This window comes from Numenius arquata, chromosome 2 (assembly GCF_964106895.1).
Source record: "Numenius arquata chromosome 2, bNumArq3.hap1.1, whole genome shotgun sequence".
Classification (NCBI taxonomy): Eukaryota; Metazoa; Chordata; class Aves; order Charadriiformes; family Scolopacidae; genus Numenius; species Numenius arquata.
Genome location: NC_133577.1, coordinates 46726199 through 46732653, shown reverse-complemented (window position 1 = coordinate 46732653; position 6455 = coordinate 46726199).

Genomic DNA, 6455 nt, shown 5'->3' with positions numbered 1-6455 from the left:
AATTTCTCAGGGCAAAGAAGGTCTTTCATTGTCCACAAAGTGCCTAGAACAATGCGCTCTCAGTCCCTAGTGTAATTAAAGAGTCAGTTCAGTATGATATTGCAAACAAATAAAGCAGGATTCTAAGCTATTTCCTCTATTGATTTTTTTAAAAAGCTCTCGAGGTAGCACAGTGACATTTTCCAGTCTTTTTTTTTCCCCCCAACTGAAACAAGACACTCCAGCAGCATTTCTCTAACTTTATTCACTGAGATCCTAAGGTTTTAAACCAGGTCACGTGAAGGCTGAGTTTTATGAAATGTAAGACTGTCTTGTTTTATCTACTTACATAACAGAAATACTAACATCAGTTTAATGATTTTTCAGTGAAGATCTAATAAAGATAAATCTTTTATTTCGTATGTTTCCAAATCACATGTACCCTGAATTGAAATGCATATCTGAGGCCCCACAGGAACTCAAGTCCCACATCACGTAAAAATCTTGAAAAGCTAGTAAATTAAAAAGATTCCTTACCTTGGAAGCAGTTATTTACATTACTAAAATAAAAAACAAGGTTGTTTATTAATTGTGAATAGAACAAAAAAAAAAAATCAGATTTAAGACTATGCAAAAATATGGAAAGTTTGTAAGGCAGTTTTATTAGCATCTCAATTTTCAGATACTAATATGAAGAAAACTTGTTTAAAGTACAAATAAATCTGGAAGCAGAACTGAAGTTCTATACTTTTGATTTATCTACAGCTCCCAAGTTTTTGAAGGAATTTTTAATAGCTTGTCTTCGGTTATAACAGTTTTATTCTCTAGACAGAGTGCTCCAATAATGTTACATTAAAATGCAGCTGCATAAACATGTTTACACACAGTTACACTTTCTCACTCACATTCCTTTCTCACAGGTGCACCTTTTCCACTCTGAACTAAGCACTCTTAAGTGTATCTTATGTAAGTGCACACATGTATAATGTCACTTGTAAAATAGTCCAGACTGACCAGAGGGAAAAACTAACAGAATGCTTTAACTGAACGTAAAATAAACAAGTGACATAAAAAGCAGTAATTCCATCACTTGTACGACACCAGTATTTAAACTACAGCCACCACCCTGATGTCACGGTGAAAGCGACTATTGCACTTCATTTTTTTCCAAATGACAGGAGAAATGAACTTTACCAATATTGTTACAGTAACTTCCATTCTAAGATTAACTTGTCTATAATCAAAGAAATAACGAAGAACTGCATTTCTGCACAACGGCCACTATCTATCTCAGCTACAGAGGCAAAGGAGAAGTCACCTTTTCAGATTCATATTCTTAGTTCAGGAAACAGCAAAGTCCTGAAATGTAAGGAATTCTTTTAAAACACTAAGGTATCGATTACTTTAAAGATAGGGACCATTGGTTTGCACTTAATTTCAGGGAAACTAAAAACGCAACATCAATATTTATTGCAGCTGCAGAGGTATTGCCATATGATGTGTGTGCAATATAAACACATGTGCAAGATAAACGTTTATGTTGCAGATCTCAGAAAACTAGCATTTTGTTGTTCACTTCATTCACAGCAAAAGAAAGTAGAAGGTTCTCATTCGTTTCAGAGCAAATGAGGCGATGACTGTAGTTGTTCTACCTATTGCAAGTTCAACCTTCAACCCTGCATGCGTTTACCTTGGCTTAGTACAAGTAACAGGAGAGAAAACCCCTACCGGCTTCTTCATTATTCATTTTTCTAAAGGATTTTCAAAATTAACTGTCTAAACCTTCAAATAAAGCATGAAAGAGCTCCCCGGCTCTTGTGCACAATCCACATCACACCTTCCCATTTCCTCGATAGGGGAGTGAAATAAGCAGGAAAGAAAGTGTTTGGGGCAAACAAGCATCGCCAGAGCCTAGAGAGGAGCCTTTATTTGATGTGAGCTTTACTAACAGACAAGGCAGGAGAAAAGGCTATTTGAGCCCAAACTCGATGTTTGCTCACTAGGCTGCTGGCCTGCCAGAGGGTTACCCAAACACAGCTCCCGTGATGGGACGCCAGCCTTTTCCAGCACTCTCTCAGCAAACAGCCGCGACCCTGGGAATTTCTCATACATGCAGATAAATCAAGAACCAGACCAACCTCCATAGCTTTAGAAGGAGACGTCAGATTTCTCTGGGACCCTGTGATTTCACACTGTTTAGACTAAACAGCGGTTACCGCCTATCACATGCACGTCACATCATTTCCAGAGCTCTTCACTAAAGTTGGTTTGATATATGTCTGTTTTACCTGCTACTCTAAGTCAAAAACCTTGAGATGAGTCTAAACTCTGAAACACCTATGCAACATTCCCCTACTTGGTGGGTTTGGGTTTTTTTTAATGCTTCTTCTATTCCTTTTATATTATACTGAGGGATACTGAGGTGTATCTTCTCAAACACAGGTTCCCTGGAGACACACATTTCTGACCTGTATGGTCAGTACAAAAGTGAAACTGTACACCTTCCTCATCAAATTAAAAAACCCTCTGGAAAAGCACAGGTGTACAGAAATTGCATTACAGTTTTATCACAAACCCAGATATATAATTTCTCTGCATGAGGTCCATTTAACAAACCAAATTTTTTATGCTGAATATGTCCAGTATTGACCAAACGTCTAAGATAATGTACTTGAAGGCTTTTCAAACTTGATAGTACCTCTGGAGATTTACATTCAATACATACAGTTGGATAGCTATTTAAAGATCGAATTCAGGATAAGACTTCAATTAGATTACTTCTGCTACAGCCTCTGTGATGTATGTAGCCAATTCAGTTAGATAATATTGCTTTTTTCAATTACTACAGGCTACCCATTTTACATGTACTATACACGCTCTGTTCCTAGGAGATTCATCGGAATATGGTTTGGTTCTCTACCGGTTACGTGAATTGCAGTATCAGGTAACTCTCTTCACATGAAAATTGAGGAATCTGAAGAGGATGAGGTGCTGAAAAGTATTTCTTTTTCATGGGAAAAGTTTCTTCCCATGCCCAGCAACTGGGGATCATGAAGCACTCCAGGACTCTGAAGCAGCAGGACTGATCCCAGTCTTCCGTACAGGAACACAGGGTTTGGGAATTGAGAGAACACCAGTTGCCTCTGGTCATTACAGAGCACAACCATGGAGAGATTTTTTTTGTATATCCTGGCAGAGCAGAGTGACTGGGTGTCTGCCAGCAGCACCACAGCTGTACAGAGTCAGCACCAGTAAAGCACCGCTGTGTCAGACACGGGGACAGGCAGAGAGCCGCTGCCCAAGGCTTCTGGAGCCCTGCGGCACCACAGCCGTCCCATTACAACTTTCAGCTCGCTTAATTGGGCCGTGGACCTGTTCCAGGGCACGGGCACTGCTAATTTTAATAAAGCTGAGAAATCAGTTTACTACCAAGCCATTGAACCTTTATAGAAGCGTTCAGACATTAAAACCTGAATATTCTTTTTACAATTTTAAATCTTATTTAGCAGAACAGCCATGTTTAGTCTACAGTATTTAACAGTCATCACCCAGATACTATTTTAATATGAGCAACGCATGCATAAGATACTGACCTTCTCAGCGAGAACTCACAGCCCAGTCAGCTACTAAAAGCGTAAGAACAGCCACAGAAAGATTGCTCCATTTGTCAGATGTTCTTCGCATATACCCTTCCCAAAACAACTTATGTACAAATCTACCAGCAAAAAAAATATAAATCTTTCTTAGAGTTTGCTTTAGAGACAAAGATATGAAAAAAAAATAATCTAACCTTGAGGAAAGCATCCCAGTCAATTTTGGATGAGTGGTTCTTCATGCTTGCATAACATACCCACTACTTTTTTTTTCCCCGCTCTCACAGTGAACAAAAAGGTATCACATAGATGTGATCACAGTACTCAAAGCCAAACGCATACAAAGTTATCAGTAGTCACTAGAAATGCCTGTAACAGCCACCAGTGCTCTTCCTGCCTCCCCGGTACAGCCAAGCGGGAGATGCTAGGCAGGACCAGCAGCGGTTGTGCATGGAGAGGGGAAACGGGTGACCCTGAGGCTCCTTGGTTACTGGTATGTTATACGCCAGGGTGAGAGGAAGCTGGGCGTTCCAAGGGGAAGGGAGAGGAGGGACCCCGGAATGCTCGGCCTGAGGTCAGAGGACAAGGAATTTCACAGCTTGGTGATAATTTTAAGAGGCAAATGCCCATCATGCAAACATGTGCTAAGACGCTTCCTCACACACTCCCTCCTTATAGATTAGTTTTAATCCTAATAAAGTTTCTAAATTCAGCTCCCACATACCTGCACGACCATATTTGCTGGCCTAAGGACGGCAACCGTAACAGGCAAGAATGACCAGCAAGAGAAGGGAGAAGTGTTTCTTTCAGTGACTTTAATGATTTCGGTCCACTTAGAAGTATGTATGCATATAATGTGTATATTGTAGTATACACTATAAAAGAAATAGCTTTAGAGTTTATAGTTCACACTAAAGAAAGACTTTTAAAAATTTTGCTTAAGAAAAAGCATGTAGGACAGTATAACCAAAAAGCAGAACTGAAAATTGAAGGGAAAAGCGTAAGCACAGTGCTTAATTTCTGGTTGTAAGTTTTCTATAAAACAAGTTATTGCTGAACTAGTTTCAAATTCTCACAAAATAACAAAGCAGAAACAAAGGGCTGTATCTGAAATGCCCACAAACTGAAATTCCAGTCCCCTACACACAGGAATTTCTTTCATTAGGACAAGATGGAGAAGAACGCAGTGATTAGCATTCTAATTCAATACTAAAACATAGCCGGGTACAATTGGTGAAGACACTGAAGAGATTTTCCCAGGTTTCTTGCTTTGTTGTTGAATGACCACACTTTGCCTTTCAGAGCTAAACAAATCAACAGTTCAAAAACGACATTATCTCCTACGACTTTCTTCCCAAGTGCTTCATTGCTACCCCACCTGCACAGCTACGGGAAACGCTGAGCAGAAGCAGCCACGCTCTTCAGGTTTTTGGTCAGAGAATGACTGAAATGGTCAGACTCCTCGTGCCCAGAACACCTCTAGAAGACACCTAAAACAAAGCTGTGTTCCATTAAACCGGCACAGGTGAAACACACGGCTCTGCCTTCAGATGGAGGCAACTGAAGAAAAATTGTGCTGCGCATTACTGAATTCTGCCCAGCACTCAGCAAAAACCTCATGACTTCAAAAATAAAAGAACAGCCAGGTCCTGTTAAATTTACTATGCTCACCCCACCTTGCATTTAAAGATGGAAAGAAATACTTCCCTCAGGGAAGGGGGGCCCAGCTCATAATTTCTGGATTAAACCCATTACTATTAGCTGCAGAAAGAAATTATTAGTGACAGGTTCACTGAATTACCTCTTTACAGAGGTCACTAGAGCTTCCTAGAAACCTAAAACTGCCATTGTAAATTTAGGTAATAACAAGTGAGTTTTTTAAACCATCAAAATTAGAGGTAAACATAATAAAGAACCTTTTTAATACCCTAATTTAGTCATGCACTAAAGTACAATACATTTGCATTTTCTTCACTTCGAAGTTATAAACTGAGAAATACATGAGTGCTGGCATGCACGACTATTACATCAACATTTTATATCCACAGATGTGCATGTAGATTTTCTATTGATTTTCAATATGCTCATTTCTCTTAAAACTGTAACACAAATCAAGAATAATTTCTCTAGCAAGTACACAAACCAAATCTTGATCAGTACATTTAAAATAAGAGTAAACAGAGGCTTAGAACAGGACTAAACAGAAGCTTTCACCATGCACAATTCTGTTATGAAATGAATCGATTTTGCAAATATCAAGAATCTGGAAAAAAAACCAAACCCAAACAAGAAACCACATGTACAAAAATCTTACTTTCATTCTGTGTGTATTACTGCCATTTTAAAGCTTTGCTCAATTATTTACAAAGGACCTTAGACAGAAATTGTTCAATCCACCACTTTATAGGCTGTGCTTAGTTCTGTTTAAGCTTCCAAGACTGCTAATAAACTCTGTGTAGTGTTTCATGTAAAATACATATACAGTCCTCGAAGTGCAGCCTGTGTTTCCCCCTCCTGGGTAAGTGACCTCATCACTGGATTACAAAGTCCTGTTTCTCTTGCTTGTGCTCTCCTCTCACTGTGCTCCTGTGAATTTTGCATTTCTTGTGGTACAAAGGATGCCCTTGATCCCAATCTAGCATACAGCTGAGTAGTTTTACACCACTCCTTGGTGAGAAACCTGAGCCTGAAATCCTTCAGATGGATTTCGGCATAAAATCCAAGTTTTCCTTTTCTTGAAGTTATCATGCAGTTGCCCAGCAATTGCATCAAGGCATTGTAAAGCATTTGGAGAGGTGTTTTGACTGCTGTTGGGGTGGAACCTGGGCACTGGTGGAAGCAGCACTGGGCAAAGCCTCTGCTCCACACCACACCAGTACTGCT